This window comes from Anabrus simplex, chromosome 1 (assembly GCF_040414725.1).
Source record: "Anabrus simplex isolate iqAnaSimp1 chromosome 1, ASM4041472v1, whole genome shotgun sequence".
In the NCBI taxonomy this organism is placed as follows: domain Eukaryota; kingdom Metazoa; phylum Arthropoda; class Insecta; order Orthoptera; family Tettigoniidae; genus Anabrus; species Anabrus simplex.
Genome location: NC_090265.1, coordinates 1,602,811,279 through 1,602,832,851, shown reverse-complemented (window position 1 = coordinate 1,602,832,851; position 21,573 = coordinate 1,602,811,279). Strand labels below are relative to the sequence as shown.

The following is a 21,573-nucleotide window of genomic DNA, read 5'->3' as shown; positions in this document are numbered from 1 at the left end:
AAGCCTACAGTCGGTTCATCGACGAAACTCTTACTGTACACTCCTTGACATTGTAAAGCAGCATACATCAATTAGTTTTGAAACTGAAGTCCGGGATGCACACAAGAAGCAATAATTTCTTCTTCTACTTCTTTTTTCACGTGCCTTGTCATCCCAGAACGTCGGCCATCAGTAGCATGATCTGTTTCTTATCCATAGCTGTTCCAAACAATGAAACCGTATTCTGCTCAAAGCATTGGTTTAAATTATTGCGTCACGATATTCTTCGCCACAGGACCTCATCTTCCATTCATTTTCCCTTGGAGTATCACTTGTACTTATTGTACTGTGTCATATGACCAGTCCACCTCTGTGGTGTAGTGGTTAGTGTGATTAGCTGTCACTCCAGGAGGCCCAGTTTTGATTCCCACCTCTGCCACAAAATTTGAAATGTGGTACGAGGGCTGGAAAGGGGTCCACTCAGCCTCGAAGGTCAACTGAGCCAACTCGAATGTGCTCCGTGGTTTCCCACTTCTCCTCCAGGCAAATACCGGGATGGTTACTTACGGCCACGGCTGCTTCCTTCCCTCTTCCTTGTCTATCCCTTCCAATCTTCCCATTCCTCACCACCACCAGGCCACTGTTCTGCATAGTAGGTGCGGCCGCCCCGGCGGGGTGCTGACCCTCCTCCCCAGTTCATACCCGATCAAATTTATAACGCTCCAGGACACTGCCCTTCGGAGTTGGGATCCTTCGCTGTACCAGGGAGAGAAACCAACCCTGGAGGGTTAAATAAATAAATAAATAAATAAATAAATAAATAAATAAATAAATAAATAAATAAAATAAATCATATGATCAAAGTAATCAAGTTTTCTTCTCTTGATGACATTGAGAATTTCAGGTTGCTAGTTCATACTGTACCGCCCTTACCCAGAAAACGCTCCGGCATGATATCTACAGGGCGTTAACGGGTTGAAAATATAATAAAATAGGCGCTTATCTAACGTTACCTTAAAGGCATACAGGGCAGGAGAAACGGGGCATACTTAACTACAATGAGAACACATTCGAATTAAAGTTTAAATTAATACAAGCGGTTTATTAGACCTTGATGATGATGGGAATGACGCATCTATATTCAAAATGAATTACATGATTTATTAACAATTATTGTGGATTGTTATCGACTTGTAGTCGTGTGTGATGGATCCGAGTATTGTTTATCGCAAAGTGATTCGCCGTGATGTGATACGAATGGAAACATTTACCATAAACACTGAGGCTATATGACATTATTGACTAATGAAATTAACTTTCATGCAACAAGTTTGAGCGATCCCTATACTAAAAACACACAATTATTCCCCAATGAAATACCACGAAAGAAATTATATAAATGTAAACAAACACTCGGGTTTAAACCGACCCTCACTAGAATGCAATTCGCCGCGCCGATGGTCAGAACCATCGCTGACGCTAATTATAGTCACAACATGTTACATAAACAACACAGAGAAACACAGATTATATACAATGAACACGTGAGGCACCCCATTCTTCATTTTAGCATTGTGGAATACCAATGCCGACGTAGGAAACTGAACTGACAACCCCTTGGGATGAAAGTAGGACACTAAAATCCCTAGCTACATTATACTCAAATGAGTAACGACAGTAAACTAAAAAATACTGGTACCAATCGCCGTGTCATTTATTAGCGAATACATCTTTCTGGCGTGTTGAATATTTCCCATTATTAGCCGATTCCTACAGACCTTGTTTTCTTTAATTCAAGGCTCCCCTCTTATATGAGCGGACACACACACAAAAACACTTCTGTTTACTAGGTCAATCGCCCCAACCCCCTGCCACGGGAGGTCAATGACCTCGGCCTTCACAGGCATAACACGCCCTTTCTTTAACAACACCACCTCATCCCGAGGTGCGTTCACAACGAACTTAAGCAAATTGCATCGGCTCCCAATACATCACCTCGATTCAACACATTTTTTTAAAAAAAAACAATCATGACTTCACAACGCGATACCGGTTTTTATGATACCAATATTTGTATGATCACCGTCATTACAATTTACTATTATGATTATTATTATTATTATTATTATTATTATTATTATTATTATTGCTGGATTCATCATTACACTATCTTCCTACGTGATTTACCTGGTAATTAGATCATACTGTGTGATCATACCGAACTTCCTCGTAATGACGATGTAATTAATCCCCAATAAATTTGTGATCAGATAATTAATTTTTAATTAAATCGTCACACGGTAATTCTATAATGAATTAAATATTCACACGCTAATCAGCTCAATCAAAAATTTATAGTGTAATTAACTTCTAATGAAATATTCACACGGTAATTAACTCAACTAAATTGTAAATAAATTATGATAAACCTGATCAAATAATCCACCTTAAATTGGATGCCGTTATGCATCAGTAGACTAAGCGCCATTTGACGAAAATTGAGATTTTAGCGCCATCTTGTAGAGGAAGGCTTGAACTATTTATTAAAAATTCCCCACTGCATTACAAGAGGCCGTTAGTTGTTAGTAAACAGAAAACCTAAGCGACAAGGCGGGAATCAGTAAAAATGTAAATTGCATCATTAGACTAAGCGCCACTTTCCTCACATTGCGCGCGGATGACAGCGAGGGAGCCCGCGTTTTCGATAGTGCTGACATTTTTACGTGGTGATACAATGAGTGGTTTATCAAGTGACGAAGTTCAGCGATGTATCAAGTACTTCCAAAAGTAAGGAGAAGGACAATGCTACTAATGCAGCTTGCTAAGAAGTTTGCGTCTGAGAATCATTCTCTAGAATTTGATGGTGAATCTCAGGAAGTAAATCTAAATAAGTCAAGACAGGGACGACCACGGGAAAGTAGAGTTCCCTTTCACCAGGCATTACTTTGTGGCCAAAAGGAAAACCTATATCTGAAGTCAAACTAAGAGACTTTGGTTCGCTGATGCACCTAATACCTGCACATGCCAAACAATTTTACCAGAATCTTCAAGCAGATTCTGACATCGTGGATGACGTAGATGGATTTAATGGAGATCCTGATTTCGAGATTGAATGAACTGAGAGCAACAGTCTTATTACCTGTCCAGTGATTTGTGTGTATTTATGTGAAAAAATATCTTTAATCACATTTTCTGTCTCAAGCAGAAGAAAACGTACCCATAGGCTTAAAAATATCACGTCAATACTGTACTCTCAGAATATAATAGGCCTATCGTGAAGGAAAATCCATTCAAAAATTGTATAGACTAAAATGGGTGTTGTCTTACCATTTGTATTTGACTCAGATAAGTTGAAATTCCTCAAATCAGTAAGTCGTTATAGCAACGACTTTAGAGAATAGCTTTCCTTCTAGAATTTCCCCATCTAAAACTTGAATTATGTACCGGATTTGTACCTTTTCAGCCAGTAGGAAATTCAGATTTTAATCATGGCTGCCGCCACGTTATAGTTCTTGAAGTTTTACTCAGTAAATACTCAACAGTTAGCGGTTATTGGTGTAGCATCGTGATACATTATTCGCACTTGCGGAAAACCTTAAATTGCATCAGTAGACTAAGCGCCATTTCTTCAAGAAAATCTATGTAGTGCGAGTATAAAAACGATCAAATTTGGTGAGAAGGTACAATCTATTATCCTACAACAGCAGTAATACCATATTTAGCAAAATTATGTTCGCTCGAATTTACACATAGAACCAAATTTAAACGCGATTATCTCGCAACCAACTTTTGGCGCTTGGTCTAGTGATGCATAACGGCATCCAATTGTAACACTCCCTTGCTAATTATTTCAAAGGAGGCCTGGGGCATCAGTTCCATCTTCATTTCTTGTGACTCTGGGGCCTCACGGTGCATACTTATATTATTTATCAGTCATGCATTTTTTTGATACAGGATCAACTACAACCTAGCTTAAATTACCCTGAATTTACTAAAATACTAGTCTCCTGACGTCTTAATTGTACACATGTCTCCCAAAATAAACTGAGTAAATCTTCTACCGCATGCAAACCTATTAAATTATCTTCACAATTATTTACAGTTAAATTACTCAGACCTGTTGTTAATTAAATAAGAAATTAAAGCTACGTGCTCCATTTCGGCACTACAACATTTCAATTAAGTTATCCCTAACATGATAGCGTCAGCTTATGATAAATTATTCCCGTCCCCTCTAATCAGGCCATATAATATGAAAAATACTCATCTCCATTACCTGATGACCCGTTGTCAGCTCGGGAAGTCCATTGCTGGTTTACTGCTGATCCATTGGCACCAAAGCAATTACTGGTGGCACCATTCTTCCTTCAGGATGGAAGTCCATAGTTCCTGGTTGATGAAGCCGCTGGCGCTATTCCTAGGCGCACAACCTGTCACTATTTATTTCAAAATCTGTTTAGTTGCGTTCAGTGTGAACGTCCGGCCACGATTTTGGATATTACTTCGCAATCCGCGGTTCAGTATCGGATTCCGCGTACCTTTGTTACTACACGACACAGTGGTGCCGTAATAATAATAATAATAATAATAATAATAATAATGTTACGAATCGTATTGAGTGTTCGCGACACGTCACTGATTTTTAAAGTTTACTCACTGGTATCAAGTCTATCAAATCTATACACTATTTACGTACAGTACGCTATTTCACTTGAAAATTAAGTTTAAATTCACTTAAACAAAGGATCAATGGGAGCTTAACTAAACATAGCTCCGCCGTCGGTAAGCTGCGAGTCCCGAATGACGCGCTTCGCTCACGGCAGTGCTTTTTACAAGGGGATCATTTCTCCCACCCCTAATCTGCATATGGTCTATCCAGGGCCCATTAGAGGTTAAATAGTACAACTGTCAGGTGACCAGTATTCACCTGATGTGATTGAGACATATCCGAACGATTATTCTTCGTAGGATCTTCTGTAATTAATTAAAGTATGTCCGGCTTCCTCTACCACGCGAGGGTGAACTCCCTTGTCAAGGAGGTGTCATGAGAATGAGCAGATGGCCCCGGGACTTTTCCATACAGAAACAACACAGTATTCTTTCTTCATCTGAATGTTATAGAGTAAGAGGGCATTAGACACTCTAAATAAATGTCCCAGTGACATTTATCTCTTTTAAATCGGGAGACGACTCCAGAATTGGAATTTCATTAATTTTTAGATCGCAGATAATTAAGTTGGCTAGTCTGAATTAAAGATGGTTTCCATATTTCGTTTCGAAAAAGTTTGCTTCCCCTCATTCTCCTGGTCGTGAGGAAGGGATGTCTTCTCTCGAGTTACGTCATGGGGAATTCCCGATTGCAGCCCCACCCGAGTCTAGGTGGGCTTGGCTTCTTCCGCGAGTTCCAGCTACACAAAAGACAATATTGCGCAATAGATCGCAAGTAATGGAATCCTGCAGAATAAATTTAAAAGACTCATTTTATCTTAATGATATGGATATTAATTAGTTTTGGGTTTTATTCCCTCAAAGATCATTGCGTCTATAATTTCAAAGACCAGTATTGACCAGAGGTCCTTGGGTCATGCCCCTGTTGGGTTCAATACGATTCAAAATTTCTGCAATGATAACCTTGGCTGTCCAGGGTATTTTGAGTATCCTTCGGTATGTGCAAATTTCAAATGTCACCATTCTCTAGCACAAGTTGTCAGTTAATGTCCGAGCAGGATGATAAATGCGAGTACATAACACTGAAGTAGTCGACTGCGAAGTGCTAACGACAGATCAGGATCAGAGGAAGATTTTCTCTTTTTTTTTTTTTTTGAAAAGAAGTCCTGGCGTGCTCAGTTTAGAAACACATTTCCTGCAATATCAATTCTTGTTTTTATTACTGAAAGAACCGTATTTTGTGAGGGCCAACATCCTAAGTACGGTACTTGAAATCTGACCCACGTTCATTAGTATTTCTTTGTAGAGTGATAACAACATTGGTGATTTTCGACTAAAATAGAACCAGTGTACTTCCAGTTGAGCCTACCACACCCGTACTCATCCACTAGGCTGCTCATACAAAATGTGGAATATTTCATGATTTTGCGTGACTTCCTTGGGCAGTGGTCGTACTAATTTTCTCTTTATGGCTCCAGATATAGTACATGTACAGTTGAAGCGTGTACACGGCAGACTTTCAGGCATATAAAAGGACTGTGAATGTACAGTATGTTCAGGCCTCAGGTCGAAGGCTGGCTGGATCCTCAACAGCTCCATCATTAGCTTTCATAGATGGCCTAGGCATAACTGAAGAGGTACTGGGAATGAGGATTGAAGTAATTTCACGTTGCTTTCCTTACTGAGCCAGAAGTTGCTACTACATACGTCTGCTAAGCCCACTGATATGCATGCACACCAGTCGACCCTTCGAGCAACATTTCACACCATTCATATCAGGGACTGAGTAGGACTCCGTGGCTCAGGCGGCCGGCCTGTCACTGCTGGATACCGTGGTTCAAATCCCAGTCACTCCATGTGAGATTTGTGCTGGGCAAAGCGTAGGCAGGGCAGGTTTTTCTCCGGGTACTCCGGTTTTCTCTGTCATCTTTCATTCCAGCAACGCTCTCCAGTATCATTTCATTTTCATCTTTCAGTCATTAGATATTGCCCCAGAGGACTGCGACAGGCCTCGGCAGCCGGCACAATTCCTATCCTCACCGCAAGATGGGGGCTTCATTCATTCCATTCCTGACCCGGTCACTGACTGGAAAACAGGTTGTAGGTTTTCATTCATAGCAGGGACTGACTGCATAAGGAATGGCATTCCTAGCATCGCTCATACTTCAGTCACTTTCATATCGTCAAAGCCAAGGATGAGACTGAGACAGATCAAAGAAAGTAACAAACTGCTCTAGCCCATACCAGAAGACATAGTGCATTGTAAACACTAAGTCTCGCCAGGAAAGATATGTAAAAGGACTATGCGAGACAACATTCCGGTACGTCAGAGTCTCCGAAAAACCATAATAAGTGGTTTGTGGGATGTAAAGCCAATCATCTTATTATTATTATTATTAGGTCTTCTGGTGACGATGGAATAAGACAGGTCTAGGAATGGGAAGGAAACGACCGTGGTCTTAATTCAAGTGTCTTGTGTGAAAATGAGAAACCAGATAGAAACATTTTCTGGGCTGTCGAAAGTAGGTTTAGAAATCACCATCTCTTGAAAGCAAGCTAATTGGTACAGAGGTCGAACCGCGCAGCCAACACGCTCGGAGTAAAAGTACTTTTCAGACGTAAATCTAATTATTATAATTTTTCTCACATGAAACTACAAGAACTTAATATATGTAACCTGGTGTGATGTCCGTCCCCGCGGTGTAGGGGGCAACGTGTCTGCCTGTCACCCGGCGGCCCCGGGTTCGATTCCCGGGCGGATCAGTGGTTTCAAATTGTAAAATTATTAATATTCCTGGCCTAGGGACTGGATGTTTGTGTCGTCCTTAACGTTCCTTTACTCACATTCAACACTTTACACTTCCACCATTTACATAATACACGCAGGTTCCTCACATATGGAGCAAGTAGGGGCAAAAGATCTTCATATGTCGAGGCCGCGAACAAATAGCATTTTAAAATATCTGATGTGGTTGACATATATGACATTTGCATACTAAGGAAAAATGTATTGTTGTAAAGATATATTACGTACTTATTTCTCCTTTTATAGAGTAGTAGTTATAATTTGAAGGTAAGAATATCCATAATACAGTTTCCAAGGTAGTCTATTATGCACACGACATAAAAGGATGTGCGTTGAAGGCAAGATAAGTTCTGAAATACAATTTCTAAACTGCATTTCCTTGAACTTTAGCCACTATACACCAGCATTTGCGAGCTTGACCGTAAATTAATCTTAACGACATTCCTACATGGCACGTGGTAAGTCATCCGCCCTCAGGTACGGGAAAATATAGCCTTACCAGGTGACGTGATACTTCTCTGTTACTTGGAACACCAACCCCTTGAATTTCTATGTAATGACATGGTACGTACAGTCACTGGAATGGGTCTAGGAAGACCCTCGTTTTGAATTGTAGTCTGGTACTACAAAAACCGGACGTGCTGTGTTAAAACCAAGAGAATAATTCTTTCTGACAGAAAGTAAATATATTCAAACCACATTGTCGGCACGTTCAAGATGGTTTTCCGTTTTTTCCAATTTTCACACCAGGCAAATACTAATGCTATACCTTAATTAAGGTCACGGCCACTTCCTTCTCTCTCCTAGTCGTTTCCTATGCCATCGTTGCCATAAGACATATCTGTTCGGGGCGACGTAAAGCAAATTGTAAAAAAATGAGAAGATAATCATAATAAAATAAGAGTACATTATGCAAGAAACCTATAATTTATAGGCGAGTTGCATACGACTTTTTATGCTCAACGATAAATAACTATTTTTTAATATTCGTACATTTCTGTCGAGATGTCCCTTGACAGCAGTGTTGCCAACTTATATTTTCAAGATCCGCTAAATACTACGAAAAATCCGCTAAAATTCCGCCAAGAAATCTGATCTCAAATAATGAGCAATGAAAATGTGCAATAATAATAATAATAATAATAATAATAATAATAATAATAATAATAATAATAATAATAATAATAATAATAAATGTCTGCACTCACCTGATCTGTGAGTTTCACTGGGATTAACCCCACTGCCTGCGAGCCGGCGAGCTAAAACTTGTAGGCGTTTTGGTGCTGGGTGCAAACTAGGTGAATCCCCTACCTCAAGGGCCACACACAAAAGAAGCCAGTTCATTAAAAAGTCTTCTTTCATAGCATAAATATAAATCCTACTCTCTCACAGTTTCATTAGTCATTCGTAAACTAAGAGAAAATTACCCTTTCCCCACGCATTACAAATTTATGATACTATGATCTCATAACATCAAATCCAAATAACATGTTTCCCTCATGTGACTGCTAGCTTCTGACAAGAAATACGGAATAGCTTGGAGACAGACTGGACTATAAATTTTTAAAAAACGTAAAATGGATAAAGCACTAAATTCCGCTATAATAAATCTAGAATTCCGCCAAAAAAATCCGCTGTCCGCTAAATGATATATTTCTCCGCCGGCAGGCTTCTAATTCCGCCAAATTTAGCGGAAAATCCGCTAAGATGGCAACACTACTTGACAGTTGAGTTTACTGAACAGTGCGCATGCGTTGGGTTATTGATTTTCCGTGAGTTGATCAGAGACCTTAACAATGTCATATGAAGGTAGAAGGTTATCATAACTTAGCTTTATTTCAAATACAAGTCGTTTATTGTACAGTTGGTGAAGTGAATTTGCGGGAATGTGCCGTGTAGTTGTGAAATATTGGAAGTAGAAGGTGCACTGATGTTAATATGTGTGTCCGACATGTTTGATTTTGGAAACAAGTGCGAAGCTAGAGCATTGAGCGCAGGTGTGATGCTATCTTTACCTAATTGGTGAAACAGTTGTATCATAATGAAAATCTGAACTCCGATTAGTGGAGAACCTGTATCAAAATGAAAATCTGAACTCTGATTGGTGGAGAACCTGTATCATAATGAAAATCTGAACTCCGATTGGTGGAGAACCTGTATCGTAATGAAACTTGAACTATATTGAGCCTCATTAACATTCAGTTTTATGCCATATGATATTTATATTTTGGCATCGTCAAGCATAAATAATTAATTAGGACTAAGCAGATTGAATTAGATATAACAACAATATTTACTGAATGCTATTTTTAAATTCCATTGACTATAGAGTAGACGGAGTAATGCGGCAAACGATGAACCTGTGAGAAGGGTCTAGTTGGTGGCAGACCAATAGTATGAGAAGCAACCTACTTAAGGTTTAAGGTAGATTGTGAATAAAGGTGGGGTGTATTAACGCGGTGACCTGCGTAGTCGGTACCTGAATTCAGACGAAATCTAACATGAATTGTTTCTTCAGAAGATCCAACAGGTATTTATTTATTTATTTATTTATTTATTTATTTATTTATTTATTTATTTATTTATTTATTTATTTATTTATTTATTTATTTATTTATTTATTTATTTATTTATTTATTTATTTATTTATTTATTTATTTATTGTGGCGAGGAACAATGTTGAAATCTCTACTTTTGTTCTCAGTTCTATATACACGGCGATAGCATAGGTCGACAGCTGCAGAGATGGGGTGGCCAAGGTTGGTCTGTGGCTCTACACCTCTATATTCGGGAATCGGCGTGGTTCCCACCGTAGGTTGTCCTGAGAATGGAATTCCGTAGTTTTTCATTCTCCTGCACTAAGGCGAATGCCGGGACAGTTCCTAGTATAGGCCACGGCTACAATCCCTCACTTCTGCAAATAACAAACCACCGTACCACATCTGATAGGGGGCGTCACCCTCTAAGAGGCCCAACTTCCTCTTCGGGGCAGGAATGAAAACTTTGAGTAGCAGCAGTAGCATAGTTCTTGATAACCATCGAGTACAGAAACATAGCACAGATTGATACGGACACATCGGAGTGAATGCAAACGCATCGAGTTCGAATCTAGCCTCACCGTTAAGTAGCACCTTGGCTAAATATGTCCCCCATGTAGTCCTCGTATATTATAAGTTTTTGGAGTACATTGTCAAACATAACTGGCTTACAGGTGGTGGGACTCCCTCGCTGTTTGCCCGAGAACGTACTCGGGCTTGTGCAGCTTTGCTTTAATTGCTTTGTTTGTAGCCGAAAATGAACTCAAACGCCATCTGTTGCACGCCGTTGAAATAACGAAGATATTTGCAAAAGCGCTGCTCTAAGCACACTAGTGTCCAAAAGTTAAGCATAAGTTACGAGTAAGCAGGGCACCAGGAAAAGACCGCAAATCACACGACATATGCACCTACCAACCTCACATGTTCGCTCTGTAAAGGAAAGGAGTGTCCCCTGATTTGACTAGCGGCGTAACCGCAAGGTAAACACAGACAGTGTCTGCGCCCCATATTCCCTCAGTCGTGTTTGCCCTGTTATGGTGTGCGGAGTCTATCCTCTTGGCGAATGTGACAAGATAATGGCACAACAACGCCATTTGGACCCGTTTTGCAGGGAAGAATACTCGACCGCCTGGTAGCAGGCCAGACACAGACCGAAGTCGCTGTATCCTTGAATATGCCACAAAGTGTCACTTCCAGGCTTTGGAGACGATTTCGAGGCACAGGAGATGTTAGTCGTAGGCCAGTATCAGGTCGAACAAGGGTAACCACCCCACAGCAGGACCGATATCTAGCCTTAACCGCCTTACGAAATCGGAGTGCACCTGCAAGACAATTGTCGGTGGAGCTTGCAGCCGTCTCGGGGTTGCCCTTTCCGGGCAAACTGTGTACCGGGGGCCCAGAACAGCAGGGCTGTTTGCCCGACGTCCAGCGGCGTGTGTCCCGCTCACTCCAGCACAGAGACGGACCCGTTTACTGTGGAGCCGTCAACCTCGACACTGTGCATGTGCTCTTCACAGATGATTCCCGCTTTAGTTTGTAGAACGATTCCCGTTGCACATTAATCTGGAGAGAACTGGGTAGCGGATACAACAACAGGAACATCGTGGAACGGGACCAGTATGGTGTTGGTGGCGTCATGGTGTGAGGCGGCATCATGTTGAATGGCCGTACAGACCTGCACATCTTCATGGGTGGTCCGAGGAAAACTGTTAACGCTCGGAGATACAGGAACGAGGTACTAAGACCACATGTTCGACTATTCAGAGGTGCGGTTGGTCCAGACTTCGTCTTAATGGACGATAATGCCCGACCGCACCGCGCTTTTCTGGTGTTTGAAATTCTGGCTGGGGAAGACATTCGTCGGATGGACTGGCCAGCGAGGTCTGCGGATATTATCCTACAGACCATGCCTGGGATGCATTGGGGAGGCGAATTACATCCCGTCAGCCTCCACCAAGGACCCTCCAAGACCTTTGCATTGCCCTTTCGGAGAAATGGGATCGACTGCCACAAGAGCTCTTGAGCCATCTGATAGAGAGCACGCCACGTCGCTGCGAAGCATGTATGGCCGTTAAGGGTAACCATACACCCTATTAACAACATATTTTGTTGCGGAAGACATTGGCAAGTTTTGTTAGTTGTTGTCAAAGGTGTACCTTAGCTATCAGAACCTTTCTGACACTGTTTTTGACAAGTTTTGTGACATATGGTGTGTGATTCAGCTTCCGTTTGTTCAGCAAACCATCTGACATTCCTGTCAGGCGGTATGGCCTCGTTTAATGATTATGCTTAACTGTTGGTCACTAGTATATATTTATCCTCCTTGCGTAGCACTATGGCTTCCTCATCGCGCGGTGTATTTCAGCAGATGGCTACGTTTTCAGCTGCCCTCACAAGACGGTGCGTTTAAAAAAAATGAAGAGATGTTTCAACTGCGTGAGACGGATTGGACGAGTGCTGGTACTGTGAAGACATGGTTGCATGCCACGGTTCGTAACGTCATCCTTTGGCGAAGGAGTCTGAGAGGATTGATTCGTGTGAGCTGGTAAATGGAAACCATCCAATTGAATCAGTTTACGATAAACCATCCAAGTTTCGGCGACGGCTAATTACCCCGATGCACGTAACACAGTATTAGTGGTGATATTTTATGCGTGAGCTATTAAGCTCTGCACGTTAATGTTGGTCACTGTAATCGTGAGGCTGGTACGGCTCTGTTGGACTGCAGTGAAGTGGCTTATTATTCGCGTGATGCCTTATTTAACTAGTGACCATCGTGTTCGGGTTTACATTGACGGTGGGATGAAATGTTAGCAAATGCATGGAAACGATTAGGCCTACCCTTCTACAGGATGATGATATGATGCCGTGTGGCCTTCGGAGAGGCCTGGTGCGGGTCTTTCTATCTGACGTTCATTGGAGCCTTGCGCGTTTGACTGTGTGGGGGTGATCGAAATGAGGTAGGGAGAGGGTGAACTCCGATATCCGCGCATAGCCCACTCCTGTCAAATAACACCAAGGGGTCTATTAAAGGCTTAACAGGTCCTTCAGATGGACGAATCACCATCAACAGCGTCCTATGCTCTCACTCCACTAAACACCGCAAAGATTTATGGAATTAAACCTCGTATTTTGGCATGCAATTTAGATTATTAAAACAGTGTACCACCATCTTTCGTATCCTGCCTGCCTCACATTTTGATGGTGATTTTTCCCCCCACCAAACCGGACTAAAAATTGTTAACTCGAGCAACTCTTTCGGTAACAGTAGCCCACTACAGTAATAGCATTAACATCATTATCAATTTGCACCGCTTCGACCTCACCATCGCACATATTATTCATTTATGCCTCCTCTCAATTACTAGTAGGCCTATCAGTCGTTGAGTGGCTGGTCGGTCAATAGACCCCTCAGGTAAGTAGACTTGTATTTCAGCCGCTTCCCTGTTAGCACGTAATCATAATCCAGCCACCGCTGTGAACTTATAATCCCCGAATTTACATCTATTGGCACATTCATCACTTGACCCGCTATGCTATTTACTCCCATCCGCAGGCACTATATCTGCATGAACTGTACTCGAGGTGACACCAGTCTCTCCATTATTGCGTCCATTGATGAAGGTGGGTACCGGAACCTATGATCTAGAAAGCACACATATCTCCCTTTTCGCGACCTGAGTGTCGCTTAGACGGTAAAGCGCTGACTTAGTGATACCCAGTTTGGCGGGTTGAATCCCAGCCCAGTCCGATAGTAGACCTATTTGAAGATGCTGAAGTGTTGGTACGTTTACTGGCTATGATCATGTTACCAGAAAATTATCTAAAACTGCAAGCCTTCTTTGTATGGATATGAAACATGATGAGTGACCGTTGTAGAAATGTACTGTTACGGTAAGGGACTGAAATTGAGATTAGTTGTATAGGATTACAAATAAGGAGGTACTGGATTACTTCTGAAGAGAACACGTTGGTGCACGTAACAAAATGAATCGTATTCATAAATTGCATGTAACAGACATGTGAGAATGATTTCTGGTGGAAACAGGTGGTAAATGGCAGGAGGGTACTCGAAATAAGGTGAAAAACTCTAAGTTAGGAATGAACTTAATGGATGAAGCTGTACGCATAAACCCATAACCCAGCTTCGATGGTGGGGTTACGTGCGGCAAACGGAGAAGGACAGGTTGTCGACAAGAACAATGGACTTGGCCGTGGATGGTAAGACAAATAGGGGGAGAACAAGGTGATGATATTAAGGTTTCCACGATTTAAAATTAAGAGGTGTGGAACTAAACTTATATGTGACCGATGATAAGTCCAACATGTGTACGTTGATTTAGAATACAATGCATTTTGGAAATGATAATAGTAGACTAATAATACATAATGCCGGCCCCGTGGTATAGGGGTAGCGTGCATGCCTATTACCCGGAGGCCTCGGGTTCGATTCCCGGCCAGGTCAGGGATTTTTACCTGGACCTGAGGGCTGGTTCGAGGTCCACTCGGCCTATGTGATTAGAATTGAGGAGCTATCTGACGGTGAGATAGCGGCTCCAGTCTAGAAGACCAAGAATAACGGCTAAGAAGATTCGTCGTGCTGACCACACGACACCTCGTAATCTGCAGGATTTTGGGCTGAGCAGCGGTCGCTTGGTAGGCCAAGGCTCTTCAAGGGCTGTAGTGCCATGGGGCTTGGTTTTGGTTTTATAATACTAATAATATACTTAGGTCCTAAAAACTACTTTTGACGGTTTTTGCAGACGCCGAGGTGCCAGAATTTTGACACGCGAGAGTTCATTTACGTGCTACTACATCTACCGACACGAGGCTGACGTAGCCTATGACACCGGACTGAGCCAGGATCGAATCCGTCAAGTTGGGGTCAGAAAGCCAGCGCCTCAAACGTCTGAATCACTGTGCCCGGCTGATGATAATGAGGAGAAGTATATTAATGGGTGTTTGAAGTGACTTCATACTCTACTGAACGAACATACCAGAAAATATTCAGTAACTCTCTGCAAACTATTCTAACGTTTTTCTTCAATTTTGGCTTGAATGTACCTTATTATTGACCACTGCGTAACAACGTGAAAAACTAATAAATAATAATAATAATAATAATAATAATAATAATAATAATAATAATAATAATAATCGTATGGCCTCAACTACCGTGTGCAGACATTTCAATTTGACGCCATCTGGCTGTCTGCTCGTCAATTTCGATGTTCCGTTTTACTCTAGGCCTACTAGATGGCAGACCGAGTAAACCGGGACTCTCGTCGGCGTCTGTGGCTGAGATTAAATTATTTTTTTCGGATAAACACCAAATGTGTCACCAGAGATCTTTTACATGCCGACATCGTACGACATGGAGTGTCAAATGGACTACTCTGCCTCTGTGGATCAGCGGTAGAGTGTCGGCCTCTGGATCCCAATATAAGGTGAATAATTGATTTTGTGTGATATAGTTGATTAGTAATGCCTGTTTAGAATTTTGTTTCCATATTATGAAGAAAGAGTGCAATATCTCCAAAAGTGAGGCAAACACGGTTTTTTTTTACTCTTCTTGAAAGCAGAGGTTTTCTCCAAGAGGATGAACCACCAAGTGTCTAACATGTAGATTTATAATGAGAAATAAAATTGAATTTCAATATAGAGAAGTGTAGATTTTTAAAAGATTTTTTCCCTTGTAACCCTCTCAATTGTTAATTATATACAATAGTGTAGCCAGGATCGGCCGATGGGAGGGGGGTGGTATAGTTAAAAGAAGATGATGGAACACAATGAAAGTGCTTGTGCGTTTTTGCTGGACGCAAGCAAGACTCGTCATTATAAGGTCACTGATACAAGTGAATTATGCTTTTATTCAGACTGAAGTACACTACAAAATCTTAAATTGAAATCCAGAACAAGAACCATACGATCAGGATCAACAATTTTACAGTGAATAGTATGTTCAATTTTCAATTTAAAATCCATATTTCAAGGCTTGTTAGACAGATCTGTTGGTTCTACAATTATGTATCTGAAAGTTTATTTATTTTATTGTCAGATTCTGTTCATTTTCTTTTCTTTTAATTTCCACGTGGGGGGGGGGGAGTCTAACCCCCCAAGTACGTCCCCTTGGCTACGCCCCTTATTATATACGGCCACTTTAGTTCATCCTCAAGAACACTTATACCAGAACAATTCTGAACAATTTTAGGTTCACCATCCAATCAAGTTACAATGTATGAGGTCAAAGAATAGTTTGATTCTTTGGAAAATAGGATAATTAATATACTCAAACAACAAACACCATCCGAGGTACAGAGCTGTGTTGTGCTCATATCCACATCAGCTATTCTGACTGGAGCATATATATGTTTAGTAAATTTAAGAAGCAACTATTGGGAACTTTTATATAAACGTTTGTATAAAGACGATAAAAGAAGTCATATATCGGATAACCTAAAAATTAAAAGATTTTTATAGTCTATAAAACCGCTTAATAGGCGTAATATAAAGTCATTGGCTCTGTAGAAGAATTGAAAGTGATTACAGAATTAAGTGGCGTGCAGCTGTAGGAGATGTATCTCTGAACCCATGACCCATGCTATACAGTAACTTGGTTTGGCTACTGTCCCATTTAATACAAGGTCATCAAGTTCGTCTCCTTCTAAAAGTCTCGAACGCTGATGGACATCATCAGAAAACATTTCACGGAAGAAGTTAAAATTTGTCGTGACCTAAGTTGTGAAGCCTGGCCACGTCTGACTTCTGGTTGTAGCTTCTCATATTTACACGTGATAGTTATACTCCGATGAGCGCTGAGCCTTTATTGGACACGTGTATATTGTGATCAATCAAAGATTTCAAGGCTCGTCCTGCATATTTCAACGCTGACCTGATCTCTAGGCACGTCATGTTTACAGTGGATGTCCGTCATATTTACACGAAGAAGCCGTGCCTTGCTTGATTAAGCTTACGAATATTTGTACAAGCGACCTCACACGAGCATACTTTATATCAAATATACGGGCTGGCTGCCTCTATGGATAAGTAATTCTATATTAAAATTGAGCATTACCTACTTCGCTGTTCATTACATCACTGGACATTCTGTAGGTCCCGGCAGGCGATGTAGCTCAGATGATAAGGTGTTGGTCATGTAGACCTAACTGTGCTTACGCTCCTGCTTGCCATTCCGTGTCCAGCATCTGGCAATGGTGAGTCCTTAACTGTACAACTGTTGTAAGTTAATTCGATATGGTATGTAATGTAACAGTGTTCCTGACAGTTCTAATGATAAGTAATGTCCGTATACAGGCATGAAAGTCACAATAGAGATATAAATCAGTGAACATACAGACGCTACAACACATTTTGTTATATGGGACCCTCTTCAAGACACTTACAGGCTAACTGTGGCTCATTGAGCCATTGGTTCGTTGACAATATTATTATAGGGTTAAGTTCTGAATAAAAGTAAAGTCATTAAATAAGAAAAAGGTACATATTACCATGAAATTAATTGATTCTTAGTTGAAAATAGTTATCTATTGGCCTCCATGGCGGAAGAATGCTTTATTAAGCCTGGACTTTGGTAAAGTGCGACACCCTTAACTGTGAATTTATCTATGTGACAGGAATTCACAAACTCATCTTATTCACAACTTTTCGACAGGAACAATCAGTTCAAACTTCATCATGACTGTTGACCAACGCAATAAAGATCAAAAATCTTACTGTAAAGATAGCACTTCCTAACTTCTTAAATTTTCTGAATATAAAAGGCATGATACCATTTCCAAAACCGCCAAACTTGACATGATACTGAATTATATGTAGAACAATATATGTTGAAATTGTATGGCTTTTAGTGCCGGGAGGGTCCGAGGACATGTTCGGCTCGCCAGATGCAGGTCTTTTGATTCGACGCCCGTCGGTGACCTGCACGTCGTGATGAGGATGAAATGATGATGAAGACGACACATACACCCAGCCCCCGTGCCAGCGAAATTAACCAATTAAGGTTAAAGTTCCCGACCCTGCCGGGAATCGAACCCGGGGCCCCTGTGACCAAAGGCCAACACGCTAACCATTTATCCATGGAGCCGGACATCATATGTTAACATTTCGTGGGTGCCGAGACACAGAAGTACACATCACAATCATGCTTCACTATTATAACACAAACTTCTTAATGAATATCATCAAAGCATGTAGACTCCTCGACTACAGCACCACTGAAGCAACAACAAAAACCTAAGGTACGGCAACGGCGAAGAGTAAACACTCTGATATGGCAAGACTGACTCATATCATAACTTTTTTGCTAATGGCTTCACGTCGCACCGACACAGAGAGGTCTTATGACGACGATGGGATAGGAAAGGGCTAGGAGTTGGAAGGAAGCGGCCATGGACTTAATTAAGGTACAGCCCCAGCATTTCCCTGGTGTGAAAATGGGAAACCACAGAAAACCATCTTCAGGGCTGCCGACAGTGGGATTCGAACCCACTATCTCCCGGATGCAAGCTCACAGCTGCGCGCTCCTAACCGCACGGCCAACTCGCCCGGTATATCAAAACTCTAAGCAAAGAAAATTCTATCATTAAACCAAAATTATTATTCTAAATTATTACAATTAGTAGGAATGACATACAGAACATCTATTCCAGTTCCCGATAACACATCAAACCATTTGGGCTATCTACAGTTCCACTATAATCAAGTAATCATAACCTTACCCAATACTCAATCATTAATCAACTCCAGCAGTGTGGGGATGTGGAACACCACTCCCAATAACTTGTACAGAACTACAAACAATGGAAATTAAGGGAAATAAAGTTTCCACCCACTAACACACACTATTTGCATTTATAAATACCAAAAGATAGGGTGACAAGATGCAAAGAGTTAACAAAAGATGATCAAACATTTTAAAAAGGAGGGCAATGCCGGAAAAAAGGGGACACAAAAATCCTACATTGAGAGCCCGAATTTAGACTTAAATATTATAATTTTTACATATATAAACAAAATGTATTCATTTCCATATTGTAGATTATATATTGGATTATATTGAACCATTAGGAGGATTTTCACAGAGTTTACTTTGAAACGGTTCCTATTCTCAGTCCATTGTGCTGAGATCATTGAAAATTCTTCTCCCTTGTGCCCTGGTACAGATATATTATTCTGCAAGTTTTAATAACTCTGAACTACAATCAGCAGACTTACTTGAATTGAAATACTTCGCCTATTTCTGACTACATGGTTAACTCGTTTAATTCGGGATCATTACCACGCTTATTCAGGAACTGTTTGAATTTTCAGAAGTGATCAAAAGATTGTCCGCCTCTGTGGTGTAGTGGTTAGTGTGATTAGCTGCCACCCCCAGAGGCCCGGGTTCGATTCCCGGCTGTGCCACGAAATTTGAAAAGTGGTACGAGGGCTGGAACGGGGTACACTCAGCCTCGGGAGGTCAACTGAGTAGAGGGGGGTTCGATTCCCTCCTCAGCCATCCTTGAAGTGGTTTTCCGTGGTTTCCCATTTTTCCTTCAGGCAAATGCCGGATGGTACCTAACTTAAGGCCACGGCCGCTTCCTTCTCTATTCCTTGTCGGTCCCATCCAACCTTCCCATCCCTCCACTAGGCCCCTATTCAGCATAGCATGTGAGGCCGCCTGGGCTAGGTACTGGTCATCCTCCCCAGTTGTATCCCCGACCCAGAGCCTGAAGCTCCAGGACACTGCCCTTGAAGGCGGTAGAGGTGGGATCCCTCGCTGAGTCCGAGGGAAAAACCGACCCTGGAGGGTAAACAGATTACGAACGAACGAAGGATCAAAAGATTTCACATCATCAATGTGAATGAATTTAGATTTAGCTTGCAAATACAAAATGCATGTTTAAACATCACAGTAACCAGCATCAATTTTCAGCGCCATCCATTTAAAAGAGGCTTCCTTCAAATCCCGGTTATCTCCTGTCGCTTGACACGTTGTCAGTTGTCACACGTTAGCATAGCAGTGTTCTGACGGAGAGTTACTGATAAAGAAACTTGCAGTATAGAGAGTGGTAAATAGCTTCTATTATCACAACACAAGGCGTGCATAGAATAATCGCATGTACTGTATAGCCATCCATAATGACATTTCTCGTCCGACTCCATGGCTAAATTGTTAGCGTGCTGGCCTTTGGTCAACGGGGTCACGGGTTCGATTCCCGGCAGGGTCGAGAATTTTAACCTTAATTGGTTAATTTCGCTGGCACGGGGCTGGGTGTAAGTGTCGCCTCCATCATCATTTAATCCTCATCACGACGCGCAGATCGCCTACGGGAGTCAAATCAAAAGACCTGCATCCGGCGAGCCGAAATTGTCCTTGGACACTACCGGCATTAAAAGCCATACGCCATTCATTCAATAAATAAATACATTGGTCATTCTTCCATAATCACATTACTATATTATATCGGTATGATTTCGGTGATGCCGTCACGTAATTAAGAATACTTGTAAAAACGAAGTAGTCAAACGAATGATCCCAAAATAAGTAGATTTATTACAAAGGAGCGCATTTCGGTTCTTTTTAAATCCACCCGGATCCCGGATAATGCTGAAAAAGGAGAACATGCACGGATAAAAGAGGACGACTGGTCACCCTACCAAAAGATGTCTTTTATTAACAATATTTTTTTTTGCTAGTGGCTTTACGTCGTACCGACACAGATAGGTCTTATGGCGACGATGGGATGGTAAAGGCCAAGGAGTTGGAAGGAAGCGGCCGTGGCCTGGTGTGAAAATGGGAAACCACGGAAAACCACATTCAGGGTTGCTGACAGTGGAATTCGAACCCACCATCTCCCGGATGCAAGCTCACAGCCGTGCGGTTGTATGGTTTTAAAACCAAACCTGACCAAGACAATTTTCTTGTCGAATACATGAGAGTTACAGAACCTAAAACTCCCAGGCCAAGAACAAGATCATTCCAAGGCCAAGATTAGTAACGGAATGCTTCACTAGGAAGAAAACTGGACATATTATACGTGTGTGCGGAAAACCTTTGCTTCTATAACCAAAGTAACGAGGAGGAGGTTGAATGGTATGGCAAAGTATTTCTCAGCAACTGGTGAAAATAGACCTGACAGGAGAGGGGGCTCTCGAATTGGTCCTAGGGATGTGGAGATTTCACAATCAATGTGTGATTTCCTGAAGCCACTGAAGTTTAGGGAAGGTCACAATGGTCGATGGGAAAGTATTGAACCCGACAGGGGCATGATCCAAGGACCTTTGGTTGATATCGATCTCCGTAATTACTCACGCAATACTATTGAAGGGAAAGAATGCTGAAAATGATTAATATTCATATCATTAATAGAGGTCATACCGAAACTAATTAATATTCATACCATTGAGATAGATAAATTGTGTCTTTTAAAATTATTCTACGAGATTTCTTTGTCTGCGACTTATTGCGCAGTATTATCCTTTGTGTAGCGGGGGCCCCGCAGATGAAGCCAAGCCAACTTAGACCCGGAAGGGGTTATGAATGGGGATTCCCTGTGGCATCACTCGAGAGAAGACATCCCT

General features: G+C 41.5%; 1 non-coding gene across 1 annotated transcript; it reads right to left on the bottom strand.

Annotated features, from left to right (window-relative positions):
* Nucleotides 1-6,048: 6,048 nt before the first annotated feature.
* LOC136859336 (U6 spliceosomal RNA) lies at nt 6,049-6,155 on the bottom strand. The gene has a single exon (XR_010858975.2). It is a non-coding gene; the product is annotated as a U6 spliceosomal RNA (small nuclear RNA).
* Nucleotides 6,156-21,573: the final 15,418 nt, after the last annotated feature.